The sequence below is a fragment of the Aethalodelphis obliquidens genome, unplaced genomic scaffold, assembly GCF_003676395.1.
Source record: "Aethalodelphis obliquidens isolate GAN/ISIS:26980383/991018 unplaced genomic scaffold, ASM367639v1 scaffold2, whole genome shotgun sequence".
NCBI classification, from domain to species: Eukaryota; Metazoa; Chordata; class Mammalia; order Artiodactyla; family Delphinidae; genus Aethalodelphis; species Aethalodelphis obliquidens.
The window spans coordinates 81,457,123-81,481,931 of record NW_020837946.1 but is presented as its reverse complement, the minus strand read 5'-3'; the positions used below and the strand labels follow the sequence as shown (position 1 = coordinate 81,481,931).

At 33.9% G+C, this 24,809-nt stretch overlaps 1 protein-coding gene across 1 annotated transcript in view; it reads left to right on the top strand.

The window, feature by feature from the left end:
- The window catches only part of MBD5 (methyl-CpG binding domain protein 5), a 404,162-nt gene that overhangs the window by 78,545 nt on the left and 300,808 nt on the right, over positions 1–24,809 (top strand). Inside the window, exons 4-5 of the mRNA XM_027131635.1 lie at positions 2,261–2,336; positions 5,218–5,295. The gene's annotated coding sequence lies outside the window, so the exon portion shown is untranslated. The remainder of the gene's footprint in view (positions 1–2,260; positions 2,337–5,217; positions 5,296–24,809) is intronic.

The window sequence follows — 24,809 nt, the reverse complement described above, 5'->3', positions numbered from 1 at the left end:
ACACACCGAATTAAAAACAATAATCTGTAAGTCCACACTGATACATAAAAGAAATTAGAGAGAAGAATGGATGAAGGGAAAGTGCCTTTTTACAGAATGCCATCTAACAAATGTAGAAAGGATAAAAGAAATGGAAAATCACTTTTCTTTACAACGATTGTAATAATTAAGGCCTCAGTCACCAGTTGATGCTAAAATTATTGGGTAAAAAGACTGCTTGGAAACAGGATATTCACATGGTCTCCAAGTATCACCTCACAGGTCACTTATTAATTAGAATATTACCTGTAAAATGGAGAAATCTGGCAGCTACCATCTTAACCATACGATTAAACTTCAAAACACCAATAAAGGACAGTGTGGCATCATGTGCTTCCTAATATGTTGCACCTCAGAAGGAAAAGATACACCTTTGTTATAGTCCTGCCAGTAATGTTTAACCTAAATCTATTCGTGAGGAATTAACCAGACAGATTCAAATCGAGAAATAGTCTGAGAAACAAGTGATCTAGACTTCCAAAATGTCAGTGATGTGAAAAACTAGACAAGATTGGAGAATTGCTCTAGATGAAAGGAGAATGAAGATTGATTGGATCATAATTTGAAAAAAAAAACAAAACAGTAAAACCAACAAAAGGCAAATGGCTTGGGAGACAAATGGTAAAATAGAAATATGGATTATAAATTATATCATATTATCAATGTAAAGTGTCCTGCATGTGATAATTATATTATCACAATTGTGTAGAGAGTATCATTATTCTTGGGTGATACATACTGAAGAGTATACATCAATGAAGTGCTGCAGTATGTACAAGTAACTCTCAAATAGTTCAGCAAAAAAAAAAGTGTATGTATAGATACAGATATGCAGACACACAAGCACATACCCATAAAGGGGGGAGGGCAAATGTGGCAAGTGGTTAAAAATATGTTAAACTAGGTGGAAGTTATTAGGTGTTCTCTGGAGGTACTATTATTGGAACTTTCCTTAAGTTTGCAAGTTTTCAGAGATCTTGGAAAAGTGAAATATATTTTTGTAACTTTGATGTATAGTGTCACAGAATTTAAATTTAGCTATTCTGTATCTACAACTATATCTCTTTAGTAGTAAAAGAGAACAATTTGTTTCTCTAACAATTTGTTTTGATTCATTTTTTTTCAGCCTATATAAGAAATTTTGTGTGTGTGTGTGTGTGTGTGTGAGAGTATGTATACACATACTCATTTGTGAGAACCTTTAATGTCTCTACTGAAATCCTGTTCTCCAAGGAATCTCCTCAGCATGTATATTTTTTATTGGAGGTTCTGCTCTGTCGTAAATATCCTGAACTAAAATGCTCTTTCTTTCTTTAAAAAACTATACCATTTATTAGCTTCTCTTGAATTATTTTTCTAAACTGGCCTAGCAAACCTTTGCACCAAATACTTTCTACTGGGTGCAAAATGAATGTCTTTATGAATTTTTCACACATTTCAAAATAAAAAAAAGCATGAGGAATTATCACATGAGCCTCTTTGTAGTTCGTGGTCTCTAATACTTAATAAAAAGAGTCTAAAGTGCTGTTTCTTCTCTTAAAATTTTACAATTTTTAAATGCTTATCATTGAGTCATTATCTACTTTGCCACCCAATTATACTGATTTGTATTTAAATCTAATCCCCATGATAATTCTGTTTATGGCTTGTCTATCTCATTTTGTCTATTATTATAGTGCTGAACTTGGAATTTTAAAAATTCTTTCAGTTAGACTCAGAAATCCTTGGAGGCCCAGTTCTGCCTCTGACTAGCTCTAAAATTCAGGTATCAGTTTGGTAATCTAAAAGTTTTATTAGACCAGATATGTAGAAAACAATCACCAATATTACTTCTACTCTAGCATACAATGAGTTGGACCCTCTATTGTATGGCATCTGCAGCTGTGCATTTTCAAACCATAGCTAAAAATCTTGCTGGTTTTATCACGTTCTCTCCATCTGTAATACCTCAGGTGAGGTTGGGGTTGGTTGAGAAATAGGTGGTATGACTTTAGAGCATCTTCTTAATTCTCATAATAATTCTTTCAATGATTGATGCTTCCCTTTTGCACATAAAGTTTAACTCTTAAAAAATTGGTACATTGTATTTCATCTGCTGGGAATATTACCTTGTGGAAAACTTTCTGATTTATAGTAACTACTCTCAAACTTGTACTGTTGATATTTTTGGCATTTACTGTTAACAGCTTCCAATCTCTAATTAAAATGTTGACATCCCCAGTTTTGTTAGAGGATAGAGGAACTTAAAATGACATGCGTGGAGGACCCATTCACTGCTTTCTGTGTTGCAGTGGAATGTGAGTAGCCTAAGTACACCTTATTCTGTTGTGACAGCCAATTTTTAGCATGGAAGAGGCTGCTAGGAGAAGTAGGACAAGATGGTGAACTGGGTTAATAAATGATCATCACTTTGCTTTTGTACCCCATTTTTCCCCTCTCTATGAATAATCTGAAGATGACTATATACCATATGGTAAATATAACACAGCACACAATTTTGATTCTTTTCAATTTTTTCAACTACTAATTTTGTTATTACAAATGTAATATTTTTTCTTTTAGAAAATATAGAAGAGGAAAATTAAAATCACATGTAATTACACCATCCAGAGATAATCACTTTGGTGCTTACCCTCCCAGATCTTTCTCTTTAGGGATTTCTAGTTTTGAAATGAGTTCATGTTGTATATGCCACTTTGTTACTTGAATTTTGTCATTAACAATATACTGTGGACCTCTTTCCAGGTTATTTAATTTTTTCTGCACTATTATTTTATATGGCTGTATAATATTGTGTAGTTGTTCCATGACTTAAACAGCTTCCTGTGATTGATCTAAATTTTTTATTATACTAGTGCTCTGATGATACTGATGAAATAAATCTGTGGTCACAATTTCTTTTGAATGAAAAATCTAGCTATTGCTAGATCAAAGAGGATTGAAATTTTAAAATTTTTGATACATGTTGCTCAACAACTTTTTTTTAAAGTACTCTATCCTGAAATAGCTTAATGGAATTTTTAGAGAAAACCAATAAGGAAGGTGGCTGGCTTAAATACTATGAGTACTCTAGATAATCTCTTAGCAAGCTATAAAATTGTTGGTTAATTGTTTAGAGGTGAGAATAAGTTAGTTATTACCTGCTGTCATTAGGAATAACATATCAGAAATTTCCAGTATAAATTGAAGGTAATACCTATGTAACAGCATAAGACATTTTACCAATATATAAAACCTATGAGCTTATATAGGAAATGATTTGTTAAATGTAGTTTTCCCTTCTTTTTTTTCCAAAAGGGGGATGTTTTTACTAATTATTGTAAATAATAAAAATAACATGAAATCATACTCTAATTCTGTTTTGCAAGTTGATTTTTAAAAATCTACCAACGTATTACTAAAATATTCCCATATTGCTACATAGAATTACCTTACTGTTTTTAATTCCTGCATATTACATGGTATGGTGGATATGCTATATGTTAGTAAATAAATTCCTTGTTGATAATTATGTAGATTATTTACTTTTTTCTCAGTTATAAATAGTGAGTGCACTTATTGTCTTGTACAGACATCTGTGTACTTATTATTCCATTAAATACACCTGTAGCAGTGACATTGTTACTGGTAGAAAACAGTGATAAAACTCTGAGTTCTGGTATTAGAGCTTGAAACCCAGCCTCCATCATTGACATGCTGTGTAACTTTGGCAAGCTAATTGACCTTACTATAATACTGATCTGAAATTAGAAGACACTTTGTAGAATTGTTGAGAATTCTATAGCCTCTCCTTAATAACGGAATTCATGTAAGGCAGATGCTATGTACCTATTGCATCTAGTACATAATAAGTGCTAAAATATCCCTATTGTTATATAAATTTTCTTCTTTAGTGAATTTTCTAGTCATTTCTTTTGTTTGTTTTTCTCTTGGATAGTTTCTTTTTTATTAAGTTTGTGGGAGAATTTTTTATATTAAGAATATTTACTTGTCCCTTTTGTAAGTTATAAATATGTTTCCCCAATTTATCATATCTACATTTTGGTTTAGTCAAGTGTGTCAATCTTTTCTTTTATGATTTCTGGTCTTTGTGTCATGCTAAGAAAGGAAATCTCTACTGTAAGATTATGAAATTATCATCTTGTATTCTATCCTAGAGATCTTTTTATTTTCTACATTTAAGTATTTACCTCTTTTGTATGTGTGTGTGGCTAGTACTGCTCCTTCTCAGCTCCCTTGTATATTCCCCCAAGGGATATATTGGAAATGCTAGGGTCCTTTTTAGGTTATCACCATGATTGAGAAAGGACTACTGGTGGTATTCAGTGGTCAGGAGCCAGGGATGTCTGCCACACTCCTTTAGTGCACAGAACTTCCCTTAACAAAGAATTCCTGAGTCCTACTTGACTTTGAAATGCCTTGCCAGACCTCTGAATCTTACCATTGCTTTCTGCCAACAGCAAACATCTGAAAACTAAACATCTAAGAATTAAAAATAAAAATAACAGTGGATTTAATCGATTGCTTCTCAGGTTGAGTTTAAAAATAACACCTGAATATGTAGAGAAAATCTGAATTTCATGGACCAGGGGGAGTATGTAGAATAGTACAACCTTTTTTGGTTTTGTTTTATTATTGATTGCTCCTTTTCCGTGGGAGTTTATTCTTGTTTTATTTCCACAATACCCCTCAAATGTAACTGAAAACAAAATTAGAAAATTTCAGTCACCTCTCTTGTTTCTTGCATTGTTTCTCTTTATTGGGTGCCATTTGCACAGCTTGTTCACATTGCTCTCCTCTTTTGAGCTGCTGATTTTTCTCTTATGTCCAGTAATTTCTATTTGTGTAGATAGATCTCCATTAATAGTATTGTTGTCTCTCTTGGGCTTCTTCAGCACATCGATAGGTCTGGCTGCAGGGTTTCCCTGGCTGGGAAATAGGAATTTTTATTACTGAATATGATCAACTTGTAGAATAGAGGTTCAGTCCTTTTCCATAAATTACAGTGGTCAAATAAGTCATTCCTTGTTTTTGTATAATATAGATAAGATAACATAGTTTGAGTTTTTAGCCTTCTGGTAGTGAAAGTTTAAGAATACTACCTAAAAGAGTTGAAAAAATATATATAGCTTACAAATAATTTTCCATAAACATCATTTCTCTTACTGTTTTTTTAAGTAATTACCCACAAGAGAAGCTGGGGGAAAAAAGGCATTTCTACAACGTGAAAACATCTTTGGAGATTATGATGAAAAGGTACATGGCTATAGCGTCTACAGAATTTCAATAACAGTTCTTAAATAGATTTCTTATGGCTATTTATTCTCTACTTTTTCAATTAAAAAATGGAGTTTCTATGAAGGGCAACCATTATCCCCATTTTGTTGATGTAGAAATTAAGGCACAGAGAATCTAAATAACTTGTTCAAGGTCTCATAGCTAGGAAAAAAAAATAGTCATACAGATTGAATTAAAAATTCATGCTTATAGCATGCTGCATCTTTAGTTAAAAGAGAATTTGGGTTCTGCTCCAGGACACAGGAAAAAACTGTTTGAGACCTGGGAAGTCTTTACCATAAAGCATAAAACACTACAAAACATCTTGTCCTGCTTATTACTAAAGTAGGCATTACCATTATTCCACCATACCCCTCAAAGAATGGTCACCACTGAATACCCAGCACTTATCACAGTGCCGCCATAATCAGTACTCAGTAAATATTCACAAAAGATGAGTGAACCTGTGTAATGTCCCCAGGGACTGACTAAAACAATGGGTGACATAGTCTCATTCTACCAAATAAGTTAGTTTCAAAAATGTGCCCCCAATTACAGGAATGAATTAATTTGCTGTATTAAATTATTGTTATAAATCAATTGTATTTTCAAGAAAAACTATTAAAAGTTAATCATTTTAGCTTTACAGTCATTAATATTAAACCATTATATCTGATAATAGTTTAATAGTAGAACTGTTCTAGCTTGGTGTTGGTCAAAATAGGCAGCACATGACAAAGAGGATTTTAACCTTTTCTCTTTCACAAAGGGGGCATCTCCCCAGGTCACCTAAGGTAGGTTTCACTCACAAGTAATTTATATAAGGTAAAAATATGATATTTAAGTTATTTTAACAGTTTTATTGAGCTGTAACTTATACCAAATATCGATAATTCACCCACTAAAAGTGTATGATTCAGTGATTTTTTAATACATTCATAGAATAGTGCAATAATCAACACAATCAATTTTTAGAGTATTTTAATTACCCCCCCAAAACCCCATGTACCCATTAGTGGTCACTCCCTATTCTCCCCACCCTCCAGCTCTAAGAAATCACTAATTTACTCGTTTTTTTCCTATGGATTTGCTTATGCTGGACACTTCATACAAACGGAATCATATAATATGTGGTCTTTTGTGACTTGCTTCTCTCGTGTAACATAATGCTTGCCTATGTTACAGTATGTATCCTAATTCCTTTTCATTGATGAATAGTATTTCAGTATATGGTTATAACATTTTGTTTATCCATCTGTCAATTGATGGACATTTGGGTTGTCCCCTATTAGGTACATGATTTACAGATATTTTCTCCCATTCTGTGGGTTGTCTTTTCACTTTCTTGATGGTATTCTTTATAACACAAAAGTTCCTAATATTGGTGAAGTCTAACTTTATTTTTCTTTTATTGCTTGTGTTTTTGGTGTCGTATCTAAAGAAGGCTTTGCCTGTCCCAAGGTCGCAAACACTTATTCCTGTCTTTTCTTTTAAAGTTTTATAATATATTTCTTACAGCAAACTATGTGACCCATTTAGAGTTAATGTTTGTGTATGATATAAGGAAGTGGTCCACTTTTTTCTTTTTCATATGGATATTTGATTACACCCAGCATTGTTTGTTGAAAAGACTATTATTTCACCATTGAATGGTCTTAGAATCCTTGTCAAAAACCAGTTGACTGTAAATGTAAGGATTTATTTCTTGACTCTTGGATCTGTTCCATTAATCTACACCTGTATTCTTGTGCCATTATCACATTGTTTTCATTTTGTGAAGTGTCGGTTCTCTACTTTGTTATTCTTTTTCAAGATTATTTTGGTTATTCTTGCATTTCCATTTGAAATCCTAATCAGCTTGTCAGTTCTGCAGAATTTGATAGATTATTTGATAGTGATTGCATTTATTCTGTAGACAATTTCAGGAATATTACTGTTACTGTCTTAATAATGGTAAGTCTTCTGATTCAGAAGTATGCCGTATTCTTCAACTTATTTAGGTTTTCTTTAATATCTTAATATTTTGTAGTTTTAAAAATTTAAAGCTTAAGTCTTATACTTTTTAGAAGTTTATTTCTAAGTATTTTCTTTTCAGGCTCTTGTAAATAGAATTGTTTTCTTAATTTCACTTCCAAATTGTTCATTGCTAGTGTATTGATGTACAGCTGACTTTTGTATATTGGTCTTTTATCCTGGTGTCTTACTGAACTGACTTATTCTAGTAGTGTCTATGGTGGATTCCTTAGGATTTTCTACATATTAAAAAAATCATGTCCTCTGTAAATAAAGATCAGTTTACTTTTTCCTTTGAAATCTGGCTCTCCTTTCTTTTTTTTTTTTTTTTCTCCTTTTTCTTGCCTAATTGCCCTACCTAGAAACTCTAGTATCATATTGTATACAAGGGGCAAAAGACTTGTTCCTGATTTGGAGAGAAAGCATGCAGTCTCTCATCATTAAGTATGATGATGGCTGTGGGTTTTTCATGATGCCCTGTATCAAGTTGAGGCAGTTCCCTTCTGTTTCTGGTTTGTTTGGGGCAGTGTTTAAATTGTTGAATTAAAAATACTCAGTACTCCATTTTTACATTGGATTTAACATTTTGTATTTTAGAATTTACATCATATAAAGACTGCAGTAACTAAAATATCCTTCAGTTATATTATCAGCTCTTCTACTTTTTATTAAACAGTGTTTCTTCTTTCCAGTTGTGTGAACTTGAGCAACTTTAACTTCTGTGCACCTGAGTTTCCTCATCTGTAAAACTGGGTTTCACTGATTTCATTACCTACCTTATAGAGCTTTTTAAAGACTAGACTATTTACAAGTAAAGCATTTCGAATAGCTGATGTCCCCATTGTAAGCATTAATATATCTCACTTCTTATTAAAGGTATGCATAGTTAATGCCTGAATTAATCCCAATATATTTTTTCACACGTACAGCTTGTTTAGAAGAGATTTCTTTAAGAAAATAACATTTCTTTCAGAGCTTTTATTTCAATCTCGTTGTTGTTTACAATAATACATATCTCTAATAGTAGAAGAATATTCAAGCAAGCTTGTCTAAGACTTCATATCTAGCACCTATAAAATTAGGCAATATAAGACTCAGAAACCCTTGTTCAATATTTGGAAAGTTTTTAAGTTAGTTTGGTTTATTTTTATGTCTTACCTTTTCTGTCAGATGACCTTGGTTCTTCAGTCATGTTTCTTTTACAAAGCCATGTACTATGTCTAAAAAAACTTGAGAGGCATCTTCCTGGTTTTGATATTTAGTTATTTACCTAAGCTACTTCCTTAGAGAACATGAATGAACAGCTGTGAAAAGCAAGACATCTTGCCATGACGGACTAGATTCATTAAGGACATCCTAAATTTTTTTTTTAACATCTTTATTGGAGTATATTTGCTTTACAATGGTTTGTTAGTTTCTGCTGTATAACAGAGGGAATCAGCTATACATATACGTACATCCCCATATCTCCTCCCTCTTGCATCTCCCTCCCAACCTCCCTATCCCATCTCTCTAGGTGGACACAAAGCATCAGGCTGATCTCCCTGTGCTGTGTGGCTGCTTCCCACTACCTATCTATTTTACATTTGGTAGTGTATATCTGTCCATGCCACTCTCTCACTTCATTCCAGCTTACCCTTCCCCCTCACCGTGTCCTCAAGTCCATTCTCTATGTCTGCATCTTTATTCCTGTCCTGCCCCTAAGTTCTTCAGAACCATTTTTTTTTACTGCATATATATGTGTTAGCATATGGTATTTGTTAATCTCTTTCTGACTTACTTCACTCTGTAAGACAGTCTCTAGGTCCATCCACCTCACTACAAATAACTCAATTTCGTTTCTTTTTATGGCTGAGTAATATTCCATTGTATATATGTGCCATTCATCTGTCGATGGACACTTAGGTTGCTTCCATGTCCTGGCTATTGTAAACAGAGCTGCAGTGAACATTGTGGTACATGACTCTTTTTGAATTATGGTTTTCTCAGGGTATATATGCCCAGTAGTGGGATTGCTGGGTCATATGGTAGTCCTATTTTTAGTTTTTTGAGGAACCTCCATACTGTTCTCCATAGTGGCTGTAGCAATTTACATTCCCACCACGAGTGCAAGAGGTTTCCCTTTTCTCCACACCGTCTCCAGCATTTATTGTTTGTAGCTTTTTAATGATGGCCATTCTGACCGCTGTGAGGTGATACCTCATTGTAGTTTTATTTGCATTTCTCTAATGATTAGTGATGTTGAGCATCCTTTCATGTGTTTGTTGGTAATCTGTATATCTTCTTTGGAGAAATGTCGACTTAGGTCTTCTGCCCATTTTTGGATTGGGTTCTTTGTTTTTTTGATATTGAGCTGCATGAGCTGCTTGTATATTTTGGAGATTAATCATTTGTCAATTGCTTCATTTGCAAATATTTTCTCCCATTCTGAGGGTTGTCTTTTCATCTTGTTTATGGTTTCCTTTGCTGTGCAAAAGCCTTTAAGTTTCATTAGGTCCCATTTGTTTATTTTTGTTTTTATTTCCATTTCTCTAGGAGGTGGGTCAAAAAGGATCTTGCTGTTATGGAGTGTTCTGCCTATGTTTTCCTCAAGAGTGTTATAGTGTATGCCCTTACATTTAGGTCTTTAATCCATTTTGAGTTTATCTTTGTGTATGGTGTTAGGTAGTGTTCTAATTTCATTCTTTTACATGTAGCTGTCCAGTTTTCCCAGCACCACTTATTGAAGAGGCTGTCTTTTCTCCATTGTATATTCTTGCCTCCTTTATCAAAGATAAGGTGACCATATGTGTGTGGGTTTACCTCTGGTCTTTCTATCCTGTTCCACTGATCTATATTTCTGCTTTTGTGCCAGTACCATACTGTCTGATTACTGTAGCTTTATAGTATAGTTTGAAGTCAGGGAGCCTGATTCGTACAGCTCCATTTTTCTTTCTCAGGGTTGCTTTGGCTATTTGGGGTCTTTTGTGTTTCCATACAAATTGTGAAATTTTTGGTTCTAGTTCTGTGAAAAATGCCATTGGTAGTTTGATAGGAATTGCATTGAATCTGTAGATTGCTTTGGGTAGTATAGTCATTTTCACAATGTTGATTCTTCCAATGCAAGAGCAAGGTATATCTCTCCATCTGTATCATCTTTAATTTCTTTCATCAGTGTCTTACAGTTTTCTGCATACAGGTCTTCTGTCTCCTTAGGTAGGTTTATTCCTAGATATTTTATTCTTTTTGTTGCAGTGGTAAATGGGAGTGTTTCCTTAATTTCTCTTTCAGATTTTTCATCATTAGTGTATAGGAATGCAAGAGATTTCTGTGCATTAATTTTGTATCCTGCTACTTTACCAAATTCATTGATTAGCTCTAGTAGTTTTCTGGTAGCATTTTTAGGATTCTCTATGTATAGGATCATGTCATCTGCAGACAGTGACAGTTTTACTTCTTCTTTGCCGATTTGGATTCCTTTTATTTCTTTTCCATCTCTGTCTGCTGTGAGTAAGGCTACCAAAACTATGTTGAATAATAGTGGTGAGAGTGGGCAACCTTGTCTTTTTCCTGATCTTAGAGCAAATGGTTTCTGTTTTTCACCATTGAGAAGGATGTTGGCTGTGGGTTTGTCATATAAGGGACATCCTAAAATTTAAAGAACTAAGTTTCTAAGCTTTTTATATCAGAGTAAAAAAAAAAATCATTTTCTTTTCTGAGAAGTCCTTTGATGGAAATTGAAAGAAAGGAGACGGGTATAATGTTTTCTTATTTCCTGTTATTATGAGTTAGACATACAGATCTAAGAAGTTTCCAAATGAAATTCTTTGCATTTCTTTAGAGTCAACTATGAAAGCATCTGTTTCAACATGTGAATTTCCTTACCTTATGAACAATCAACATATGATTTACTCTCATCTTTTAAAATTTGAATACCAACTTAAATTACTCTTTTAGCTATCTAGAGAAATTCCAAAATTAACGGACCTCCCCACTTTCGATTGAAATAAATTTTAGTACAAGCAACCATTTGAGTACAACTCCTAATACAGAGATAAAGTAATATAAAAACTCAGAGCACTGAAAAGAGTTCTCATGAAGTACTTGTATTAAAGCACTTTACTTTCTCTTTAGACCCTCAATAACATTATTATTATTATTATTATTTTGTGTGTGTGTGTGTGTGCTGTATCGGGCCTCTCACCGTTGTCGCCTCTCCCGTTGCGGAGCACAGGCTCCGGACACGCAGGCTCAGCAGCCATGGCTCACGGGCCCAGCCACTCCGCGGCATGTGGGATCTTCCCAGACCAGGGCACGAACCCGTGTCCCTTGCATTGGCAGGTGTACTCTCAACCACTGCGCCACCAGGGAAGCCCAACATTTTTAAATCTTAACATCATTTTCTAGCTGTCCAGTACAAAAAAGATTAGAAGTAATACCTGAATGTAGAGATGTGTAAAAGTATTTGGATGGAAGAGATACAACCTTTATTTAAAGAGGAATCTGGGCTTCCCTGGTGGCGCAGTGGTTGAGAGTCCACCAGCCGATGCAGGGGACACGGGTTCGTGACCCGGTCCGGGAGGATCCCACATGCCATGGAGCGACTAGGCCCGTGAGCCATGGCCACTGAGCCTGCACATCCGGAGCCTGTGCTCCGCAATGGGAGAGGCCACAACAGTGAGAGGCCCATGTACCACAATCAATAAATAAAGAAAGAAAGAAAGAGGAATCTAAAAAAATGAGAAACAGTAATATTATGACAGTGTATCATAATAGATGGACTGAAATCATCAAATAGAGTTAAAATCATTCTATATCTTTCTACTTAGCAAGGTAGGAATGTGTATGATATATTTTCGAATGCTTTTCTTCAAAAGTGGTTAAATTTTTTTAAAGTTTGACATCTAAGGAGGTAAATATCCATTCCTTAGAAAATTATGTCAAACATTTCATTTCCTAAAAATTGCATAAATGATATATTTTATTTTCTTAACTTTTCCTTAGGATGGCTTGATGAAAATAGCATATACCTTTTCCTATTTATTAGGTTGACTCTTTTGTCTGTAATAGTAAACTATGCTATGTTAGCCTCAAAATGTCAAATAAATGGCGGGTAATTATGTTAATGCAGTGGATATGAAAGCAGCTTTTGTAAACTCTAAAGTGTCATATAGAGTTCATTCTTGGCCATTTTTATCGCCTTTAGGGCTGTCCCTTAAAGAAGAAGGATAGGTGAATATTAGAGGCCATATGTGATCCAAATGACTTGGCCAAAGGTAGGGTAAACTAAGGGTAGACAGATGGAGGTGGGCAATGGTGAGTTGGATAGAGAGTAGTGATTGCTAAGAATATGCAACTTTGTGGTCTCATCAAGTGCTGTTCTTCTCCTTAGCTTTTACCTCCAATCCTAATTTTTTTTAAAGTCTTTCTCCTGTTTATCACATATATAGGCACATAAAAAGTACTTATTAAAAATTTGTGGAAATATTAGAAACTGAGGAGTTTGAGCTTTATAGTGTGGGAAGCTTTTCAGATTAGCACTATTAACTGAATAGACTTTCTACATTTTAGGAAAATGACTTTAATGTGAATTATCGTGGGGAGATTAGAAACAGGGAACTCAGAAAGCTATTATGGGTTGGCCAAAGAGTTCATTCGGGTTATTCTGTGACAGCTTACAGAAAAACCAGAATGAACTTTTTAGCTAACCCAGTATAATCCAAATGAGAGATGTATGCAAGTTATGGGACTTTGAAAGGGAGAGAATGTTAGAAACAATGTTGGTATAAATTCAACATTGTTTATTAATTACTGACTGGTGACTGCCTATGTTGGGGACCTTGTAACCTTGTAAAAAGGATAGGAATCACAGGTGTTGCTGAGGTTTCTAGAATGAAAGTTTGATTCATTAACCAAGATATGGAGCAATTATCAAAGTAGGATTGAGAATGAATAAGGTGGGTTGTGTTTTGAATATGTTCATTGAGTGTTGACTGTGTGATATCCACTTAGAAAAGTCCCTCAGACAACTGGTAATAAACTATTTCCAACTTTATTTATCTATTATTCACATGTGAGAAGTGAGACCTAAGGAACCTAATAGATATGAGCTGACACCATTAAATAGGTAAAGTCTCCAAAGGAGGTATCTGTACAGGAAGAAGACTGATGAGAACTGAAACGTGGGGGAACAATAACAAAATTGGGCCGTAGAAGGAGAACCAGTGAAGGATATTGGATAGAATACTAAAGCTGGAACTCAAAAGAGTGAAGTATCCAACAAGACAAAGGATAGATCACTTAAACTATGGAAGTTAAAACAAATGTTCATAGTGATTTTTCTAAGAAATGTTAATTTTAAGAGTAATATGTTATTTTTTTTAATTACTGAAAGAGTTTTAAAAGGTAGAAAGTGAAAAATTAGTGCCCCTCTCCCTACCGTGTTCTTCCCTAGAATATTAAATTTTTAATTTCTCCTGCATCTTTCTAATCATTTTTCTTGCATATGCAAGCATTACTGTATTCCTACTGTCTGAAATGCAAATTTTTTAACATTTTAACATTTCTGAAATTAGGATATATCTTACAGTAGATATATATGTTAAATTTAATGACTTTTTTTCCAGAAAGACTGATATTAAATGAATACCATCTGAAAGTCTAGGAATAGAATTAATATAAAATGTAAGTGAATAAAAAATAAAAGTACATGTATATTTATAATATATCAAATCAAGAAAATGTAGTTATCTAAGTAAAAGAAATATATATGTATGTAAAAATACATTAAATGATATACAATAAAATACATATAAGTATAAACATGTTTAATATACAAGTGGAACTAGGAAGATATTTATTTAGAAATGCTTTTTAACTTTGAGATGTTTTTGACATACAAAAATTCATATATATACATAATTTCATATTTCATCAATTCTAAGAGGTACTTTTTTCTTACTTTAAGGTCTCTGAATCCAGGTTATATTTTACCATTTCTAGCATCTTAGACTCAAAAATACAGTGATTAAGTCTTTCTCTTGGCTGCATATTATTCCATGGTATGAGTCTTTCATAATTTTCTAACCAGTCCCTTATTTACAAATTAGGGGTTTTTGTTATTGTTCATTATGATTTTGGGTTTTCATTTTGCTTTTAGCTTTTTATTATTACCAAAGATGACTTAATTAACATTCTTTTTCTACTTTAAATGTTGTGTTTATTTCATTTTATATAAATGCCTATAAGCTATATTGCTAATTTATATACATTATTAAAATGGAATAGTGGTTAACTTCTTAGTTTTTGCCTTTTATCTTTTTTTCTTTTTATTTATTTTTATTAATTGGTATTGGAGTATAGCTGCTCTACAATGTTGTGTTAGTTTCTGCTGTACAGAGAAATGAATCAGTTATATGAATACATGTATCCACTCTTTTGAAGATTTCCTTCCCATCTAGGTCACCACAGAGCACTGAGTAGAGTTCCCTGTGCTATACAGTAGGATCTCATCAGTTAGTATTTTATATATAGTAGTGTATATATGTCAATCCCAATCTCCCAATTCATCCCACCCCCCTCTTCCCCCCTTGGTAACCATAAGTTTGTTTTGTACATCTGTGACTCTATTTCTGCTTTGCAAATAAGTTCATCTGTACCATTTTTCTAGATTCCACACATAAGCAATATTATACGATGTTTGTCTTTCTCTTTCTGACTTAATTCACTCTGTATGACAATCTCTGTGTCCATCCACCTCACTACAAATAACTCAATTTCGTTTCTTTTTATGGCTGAGTAATATCCCATTGCATATATGTGCCACATTTTCTTTATCCATTCATCTGTCAGTGGACACTTAGGTTGCTTCCATGTCCTGGCTATTGTAAATAGAGCTGCAGTGAACATTGTAGTACATGACTCTTTTTGAATTATAGTTTTCTCAGGGTATATGCCCAGTAGTGGGATTGCTGGGTCATATGGTACTTCTATTTTTAGTTTTTTAAGGACTCTCCGTACTGTTCTCCATAGTGACTGTACCAATTTACATTCCCACCAACAGTGTAAGAGGGATCCCTTTTCTCCACACCCTCTCCAGCATTTATTGTTTGTAGATTTTTTGATGATGGCCATTCTGACTGATGTGAGGGATACCTCATTGTAGTTTTGATTTTTATTTCTCTAAGAATTAGCCATGTTGAGTATTTTTTCATGTGTTTTTGGCCATCTGTATGTCTTTGGAGAAATATCTATTTATGTATTTCTCCCATTTTTTGATTGGGTTTTTTGGTTTTATTTGATATTGAGCTGCATGAGCTGTTTGTATATTTTGGAGATTAATCCCTTGTCAGTTGCTTCATTTGCAAATATTTTCTCCCACTCTGAGGGTTGTTTTTTCATTTTGTTTATGGTTTCCTTTGTTGTGCAAAAGCTTTTACATTTAATTAGGTCCCATTTGTTTACTTTTGTTTTTATTTTCATTACTTTAGGCTGAGGAGGTTTTTGCCTTTTTCTGATTCATTTTCCATATTCTAATCTAGACCTTTCTAAAAAAGTAAATGTGATTATGACAATTATGTAATATAGTATATAAATTCTTATGACATTCCCTCCACTTGAAATACCCTACCCAAATTTTTGTTTGCCCATGAAGAATTCAGGACTTAGCCTTGCTGTCATCTCAGAAAACTATCTTCAACCTCAAGGGTGTCTCCAGCATTGCTCGATAGCCCCCTATGCTTAACTCCTTTCAACATTTATCATAATTGTACTGCAGATGCCTTATTTATTTTTCTGTCTCTTGTATTCGGCTTCCTTAAGATCTGGGACTGTGTAGCTAGCACAAGGAGTAGTTGCCACTTGATAGGTCAGTAAATATTGAAGGAATGAATAATGCTATGATTGTTTTTAAAGTGTTTCCAAATGTTTTAAAAATATTGGCTATGAAAAGTTTTTGTTATGCTGAAAAGGAAAGTAAAAAGAGAAATTTACAAAGCTGTATGACTAGCTTAGAAGGAAATGAAAAATATGTTAGTATTATAAGTACATGCTTTTTTTCTGGTTTTAGCCATCTTAAGAGGAAGCAGTAACTAAAATAAAAATGTGTTCAAGAGATCTGTTATCTACCAGCCAAGGCATTGAGAATTACGGGTCAAGAAGTAGGTACCTTTACAAAGGAAAAATTACTAAAGGCTTTGGATAAAGAACTATAACTTTAGTCTTTAGATGGCTAAATATTACCTTCCATATGTGTTCTTGTTATATTTCACTATATATACTGAGTGCTTACTCCTAAATGCTTCCTTCCCATACTTTACACATACACCAAAGGGAAAAAACAAAGCAATCCTTTGTGCTTACGTTTCTCAGACTGATGTATGAATTACAGCTTTAAGAGGAGGGCTCTAACCTGGGCTATGTTAATAATAGGAACAATGATAATACCATTTTTTTTCCCTAACTGTTTATACTGAAATAGAAGTTGACAATCTCTTATCCAACATAACTACATGATGGATAGTAGTCACATGTACAGCACATTCCTTACTCAGAAAAGCATATCAGAATGCACTTAACTGAAAGAGAGAATATAATTTACAGTTGAACAATAGTATTAAATATTCCTTAAAGTAAAAATAAATTTAAAATTTTTTGCAAGTTTCAGTACTTAATTATTAATAATTAATTACTGTGACACTTCAGTTGAGAAACTGTACTTTAAAAACCACGTCTACATGTATTTCTTTACATGCATATAATACAGTACGTATATTATTGACCCTTACAGTAGACCTGTATTTTGGGTAGTAAAGGTCCTGGTATCCTGAAGGCCAATTACAAACACTTGTCTGTCCAAAGTCACGTGTTAATTAGGATTGGAGGAGAAACTAAGTCCCAAGTTTCTTCCTTCATGGGCCTGTCCTTTTTCCGTCATACCACATAGCCATGTATGGACTGAAAACGACAATCAACACAAAAAAGTAGTGTATAAATTTTCATATACGGACACACTCAGATATACACATTCATGTATATGCGTGTATTGCTAGTGAGTCAGTCTTTAAATATCTGAAAACTGTTTTACCAACAGCAAATATCTGAAGCTTCACTTCCACCTCTCTCTTAGAAAAACCTTAAAGTTAATAGGTTTCATGTGTATGGAGTGTTTACACTTATCCTTATTTAGTATACCAGCACAATTCCTGTTCTTTAAGGAAAAAAAAAAAGTCTGGCATCTAATTGAATGCTCCTGTCAGCACTGTTGTAAAATTTGATGCAAAGTTTTGATCTTGTAAGAGTTGAAGCTTTAACTCTATTTTTTTAGGCTATCAATTTCAGACTACTTTTTGTCATTTTATAATGATCTCCAAAATGCCTTTATCTATCCAATCCCAATTTTGAAGATATTACAGTTCAGGAGAATTAAAAGCAGCAAAGAACTGTCAGCAGTCCTGAACAAGAAAACACAAGCTATGGCTGAGGGAAACTTAAGGAACTTCCTAACCAAAATAGTGACTCAGATCATAGTGTTACGTCTTAAAAGATAGGCTCAGTGGAAATACGGCTGACGCATTGTACAAAGAAAGTTGTCACTGAATTGAAAGTATCACTGATCATTAAGAAAAAGGAATATTTTGTTGGTGATAAGTTTTAAGAACTTGGCAATTGATGAAAATATTGAAATTTGGGGGAAGAACTCATTAGTTCTATATCTCCGTAGCTTTTTTGTGGCTATACGCTGTAAAAATTGATAATTCAGACATTAAGTATACTTTACTAAATAATTGACAAGACAAATGTAGAATTTGGTATTAATATTTCATTTATTATTAAATAATACAGGACTTAAATTCTTTTTACTTTATGTACTAACTTCCATCTATAGAATACTTAAACATAATTTAATAGCCTTCTGAAATTTGGACTACCTACCTCCCTGACACTTCCAAAAAGTTTTAATTTCCTGTTGTTTAAATGTATGTGATTCAAATAGTTTTCAAATTAAAGAAATTTTGTGACATCACAGAGATTTTGGTGGCTTCTGTAGGCTTTGAAATAATTGTTATGGATGGAGCACAGTCTTTGCTCCATGGATCTACAAGCAAAGTCTCTGAACATTTAGGGAAATAATAGTTTCAAAGCCCATGCATTATTTTCTAAAAGAGAGAACTATAACCATTCTAACTATTTTGGAAAAAAAAATGTTAGTATACTATTTTAAGAAAATGTTAATATAAGTTTTAGGTAAATTGGTTAAATAAAGTTCATCTTCTGGTTTTTCTGACAGCTCTCAACTCTTCCTACATAGTAGTATGTTAGAAACACTGTAGTTCTAGAAGTTGACACAGTATAGCAAATGCCTCTAGAATATCATCTTTTAGTGATAAACTAGGTCAATGAAACCATGCAAATTTATTTTCAATATATTGCTTCCTATAACCGGTATTTCTGTTTGTTACCATACAAACATCTAGAAATAAGCGTGTAGAAAATTTTCATCAAAATTCATCAAATTTGAAACGTTTGTTTGAGATTGTCTAACTTAAAATATAAGCTGTGTGATATAAACAAAATTTACTCTGGGAACTGAGGAACCTACCTCATAGACCAGTTAAATTATCATACCAAAGAAGTTCTTATGACTCCTGGTCAGGAGAGACAGGGATGTGTATTAACACACTGTACAAGGAGAAAACAGTGGTGTTAAATACAAGTGTCCAAACAAACGTCCAAAGGATGGACCTGCCAAATTGCAGACCTTGATTTGCTATACAGCTTTTTCTCATATAGCGTACTCCAGAGTGAGTAGCAGCAAGGATTTACTCACTTTAATGATCGTTAGTGATTCTCCTGGGCAAGGTTGAGGAGACCAGAAAATATGTAATAAATTTTAGAAAGCTCGCCAAAAGTGATTAGAGTCAAAATAGTTTGGGCAGTTATTAAGTGAAGCTTCACCTACCTGAAAACTGCATTCATCCATAACATCTTATTTCCTCATAGTAAGAGATGAATGAGAAATTCTTAGTCATAAAATGTGGTATAGAGGCCATTCAAAGGACTTATTTTGTTCCTATTTTTAAAGAGGATTTATGGGTCAAGTTATATTATCAACTAATTACAGTAATCACTTGTCCATGTTCAAAAATAGAAATTAATTAGAGCTTATTAAGTGAAAAGACTATTGATTTTGCTGTCTTTAAGAACATTAGACTCTAAGCTTTTATAGTTTAGGGACTATCTGTTGGTCATCTTTATACTATGAACATCTAGATACCCTGTTTGACATATAACGAGTAAATCTTTAAGGAAGGAATGAAAGAATAGCCTTCATATGTATGTAAGATAGAAAATCTACTTTTATTATTATTATTATTTTTTTTTTTTTGGCTGCATTGGGTCTTTGTTGCTGCATGCAGGCTTTCTCTAGTTGTGGCGAGCAAGGGCTACTCTTTGTTGAGGTGCATGGGCTTCTCATTGTGGTGGCTTCTCTTGTTGCAGAGCACAGCCTCTAGGCGCGTGGGCTTCAGTAGTTGCAGCACGCAGGCCCTAGAGTGTGCGGGCTTCAATAGTTGTGGCACGTGGCTCAGTAGTTGTGTGCACGGGCTCTAGGGCATGCGGGCTTCAGTCGTTGTGGCACGCAGGCTCAGTAGTTGTGGCTCGCAGGCTCTAGAGCACAGGCTCAGTAGTTCTGGCACATGGGCTTAGCTGCTCCACAGCATATGGGATCTTCTCGGACCAGGGATCGAACCCATGTCCCCTGCATTGGCAGGCAGACTCTTAACCACTGCGCCACCAGGGAAGTCCTAGAAAATCAATTTTGTCTTAGTTATAAGGGTATTTTGTTTCTAACATAGCTTCCAGTTGTAGCTGTTTATATTAGACGTGAGTTTCTTAGAAATGGATGTTCTCATGCTTCGGCCCCACATTTTCTAATTCAGTAGATCTGGGATAAGGCTGAGGAATCCACATTTTATTAATAAGCACTGTGGATGATTATTTTACAGGTACTAAATGAACCATGCTGAGAGATACTGCACCCAAACCCATACCCAGTTCATACCTGAACTGCCACAGCCATTCTCTTTTCTTTTTCCAATTTGTATCAAACTTTACCTTTCTTTTTTTAAGTATAATATTGATATTTTTTTTACCTCAGTTCCCTGTAATATTCTATTTAACAAAATGTGGATCCTGGACCACCAGCATCAACATCGGCTGGGTGATTTAATAAAGTATTCCCAGGAGAAATTGTTTATCAGTCATGTTCATAGTTGTTAGAACATAAAATCTAATTCTGACCAGCATCTAGCACAGTGCCTGGCTCCTAAAATAGCCACACAATATCTGTTGAGTGAATAGATAGAAGAGAGGAAGGATGTTGGAAGGATTAAAAGATCTGCTTGTTTTTCTATTTCCCAACCTGCAGTTGTTTAGGGGTTTTTTTTTTTTTTTTAATGGAATGAGGGGCATATCAGGCAGAGGTAGGCATGCTTGCAGTAGCCAACTAATAAGAAATAGGAAAATGTTAGAAAAGATTTAAGAAGTCAAAAAGTATGGTCACCTGGGTCCTATTACAATAAGGGCAAATAGCACTACTCTCATTGACAGCTAAGGTCACCGCTATAATTAATTACAGCATAGTCACTGAATTTTTTTAACCAGAAGAGATTCCAATTTTAATAAGAATAAATTTGCATTATCAAGAAAAGTTATATTATTCTAAAAAGTTTATTCTATTAAGAATATAGGAAAATGTATTATGTGTATTTAGAAAAATGCCCTTAAATATTTTAAATGATGAATAGAGTGCTGTGTTTTAATTATCTGGAAAAATCTCCTTAAAGTTTTTAAAGTTTCTAAGTCTTTGATGGTTCCAGATGACTGAGATGTTATTGTATCTTTTCAGCATGATGACCTCTTCACTTATGGGATGTGTGTGTGGTGCGTGTGTGTGTGTGTGTGTGTGTGTGTATATATATGTTCCTTTTGGGGTACTGTTCACTAATGACTACTTTTCACATTGTCATCTTAGAGTTAAATGTTTTTGATAAATGACTTTTATATGATTTTAGAGGAAAGAGCTTTGAAGTCAGACTTGAGCTATGATTCTGCCCATGTGACCTCTCCAACTTTGTTTCCTCACTAGCAAAATGGGAATAATTTGCTTGCTGCATAGATCTAGTGTATTATGGGAATTAAGTGAGATAATTCACTGAGCACAATGCCTCGCACATTGAAAGTTCTCAATAAATAATCAAATCTATTTTTAGAAGATTGGAAAAAGAGAATTTTATATGTATTGTGGTAGTTTTTTAGATCTGCTCCTTCGTGTTTTTATTTTTCTGTAGACTAAATCTACTTAGTCTACTGTTCAAAGTCAACTGTTCAAATACTAAAATGAAAATAAAATACACATAGACAATGCATAATTTACCCTCTGTTGCTTTTACCTCTTAGTGTAAACAAAAGTTCTCTAGGCTTTCAATAGGAATGGATCTTTAGTGAAGTATATCCATATGGCAATTCTAAAATATAAAAATGAACTTTTTTAATATTGAATAAGCATAAAAATCAAATTATGTTGCTCGAAAAGGAATACATCTTTTCCCATCTTGCATAACACAAAAATAGCTAACTGCTTTTGCTCATAAAAATCATATTTAGAGGGTGACTAAGCATGAGACAGTTCCCAAACAAATCTTTGAGAAAGTTATGCAGGAGTGAAAGTGAGATTTCAGTTGTAATCAGTTTCTTCATCTAGGTTAGTTCAGTGATGGTAGACTGGTAAATTTCTTAAATCAACTGTTAGCCATACATCATATTTCAAGATATTTTGTAAATCACTGGAATATTAAAACCTAATGTGATTTGTTTTTAACCAGAACCTGGTTTTGTAGGCTGTAGCTACTATGTTCTTCTTTCTTTTACAGGCACATGCGTACATTTCCGTAAGAATATTTGTTCATTTACATAAAATGCATGAAACAGAGAACACTTATCTGAAGGATGATTTAGTAATCTGTCATCTTATGTATCCATATACTATTGTTGCTACATAAAAATAATTGGATGGTCCATTTATTAACAATAAAATTTTTATTAGAAAGTGAGGATATTGATAGCACCATACCAGAATGTTACTTTAAAAAAAAATTAACAGTTAGTGTCTCAGAATACATAATATGAAGGGATTATGCAATCACTTATAAAGGAAATATAAAAAGTTTATCTCTGCTATTCATGAGGTCCAATAATAGTTTAATTTGTTTCTTCATCTTTTAAAGAAGCATACATATCATATTTTTAGGACAATCTTTGTATAAGTTTTTCTTATGGTAATCAAATGTCATTTAGGGTAGATTGTATTTTCTTTTTTCATATTTCAAGAGATTCGGTTTTGTAGTTTACCTTAAAAACCTTATATTTACAAATTATGCCATTTAAAGTAAGTTATTCTCAGTAGAATATTGAGGTATGAATTTGCCCTTGTTTATCTCCAACTTTTAACTTTCATTTGGATAACTTTCCTACTGTGACATTTCTGCCTTTACTTCATTTTCTTCTTTGTTTTTCTTGTCATTTTAGTTGTAAAACATAGAAAATAGAATGTATAAGTAAAACTATCCTATTTTCAGAAAAAAGGCAAGTTAAGCATACTATTTGTAACTTATTTTGAAAAGAAAAATAATTGCCTCGAAATTCACATTACATTACGAAAATTTATTTGCAAAGCAAGGGTAATGAGGATAGATATCCAAATTGCCATGCATGTCACAAAGAAAATATTCCTCTGGAGTTATCTGGAATGTGAAGAAAATATTTTTCTGCTAAATAACTGTGTATCATCCAACCTTTGAACAAAATTTGACTTTACTTCTACTTATCATGCCTAGCTCTTGTTTATCTTAATGGTTGGATAGAGACAGACAGACATATATATATTTACATTTATATTTTTTAATTCTTAGCACTGAAACAAGAAAGATATATAGTAATTTCTTTTAAATGTGTTAAATAAATGTATTTAAATGTGTTTTTTTACAAAATAATCATATTGCTGAGTTTTACTTTTTTTTTTTTTTTAACATCTTTATTGGGGTATAATTGCTTTACAATGGTGTGTTAGTTTCTGCTTTATAACAAAGTGAGTCAGTCATACATAAACATATGTTCCCATATGTCTTCCTTCTTGCGTCTCCCTCCCTCCCACCCTCCCTATCCCACCCCTCCAGGCTGTCACAAAGCACCGAGCCAATATCCCTGTGCCATGCGGCTGCTGCCCACTAGCTATCTACCTTACTACGTTTGTTAGTGTGTATATGCCCATGACTCTCTCTCGCCCTGTCACAGCTCACCCTTCCCCCTCCCCATAACCTCAAGTCAGTTTTACTTTTTAACCCTGTCTGAAACTCCCTCTATTTAAGAGGAATCCTCATATCACTGTGCAGAGTGACAACTGATACACGTCATTGGACTTCTTCCATATTACTTTATGTTCATTTTTTTTGTTGTTGTTTGCTCTTTTCCCTTTCCTTTCTTTTTACTGATTTGTTCAAATTACTATTAATTTCATTTTTCCGTTTGTTATTATTTCCTTTTGTGGCATGTTAATCTGGAAATAATGTGCTTTTTTATTTTAATACTCATTATCTGACATATATTTCTCCACAGTTATATGAAAACCAGAAACCAAATAAACTCTCCACCAATCCACTCTATTCCCCTCTCCTAGATGAAAGCTTTAGAATGTTTTAATTCCCCATTCCATTCCCCTTCCCAATGACATTTAGGGTGACCTTTTACTTTCCTTTACCCCCTTCCAACTCAGTTTTGCTGACATAGTTCAGTACTTTTAGTTCCAGATTTATTAGACTTTTCCCTTGCCATATGTCTCCTCTGTTTTAAGAATCCTTACTTCATAGTTACATTACAAATTCCCAGTCAATCATTTTCCATTTAGTTTTAACATATATATTGCAAGGCTATTGCACTGTTTTCTATTATTCATCATCTTCTGTTTTGGGGTTTCTATTCTGATTCATATGTTGTTTGGTTCAAGTACTTTTTTGAGTATTTTCATTAGATGGTTTAGATAAGTGGTATTATCTCTCATGGTTGTATATCCACAGTTCTTTCTTCTAACCTGCACAATGTATGATATACTTAGTTGGGCCTAGAATTGTTTGTTGGCAGTCTTTTCCTCAGTATAAGGATGTATAAAACATGTCTAACATATTGTGAAAGTCTGTGGAAATGTCTTAACTAGTTTGAACTTTATTTTTGTTTTGTTTTTTTTTTTTCTTTGCGGTACGCAGGCCTCTCACTGCTGTGGCCTCTCCCGTTGCGGAGCACAGGCTCCGGACATTCAGGCCCAGCGGCCATGGCTCACCGGCCCAGCCGCTCCGCGGCATGTGGGATCCTCCCAGACCGGGGCACGAACCCGTGTCCCCTGCATGAGCAGGCGGACTCCCAACCACTGCACCACCAGGGAAGCCCTGAAC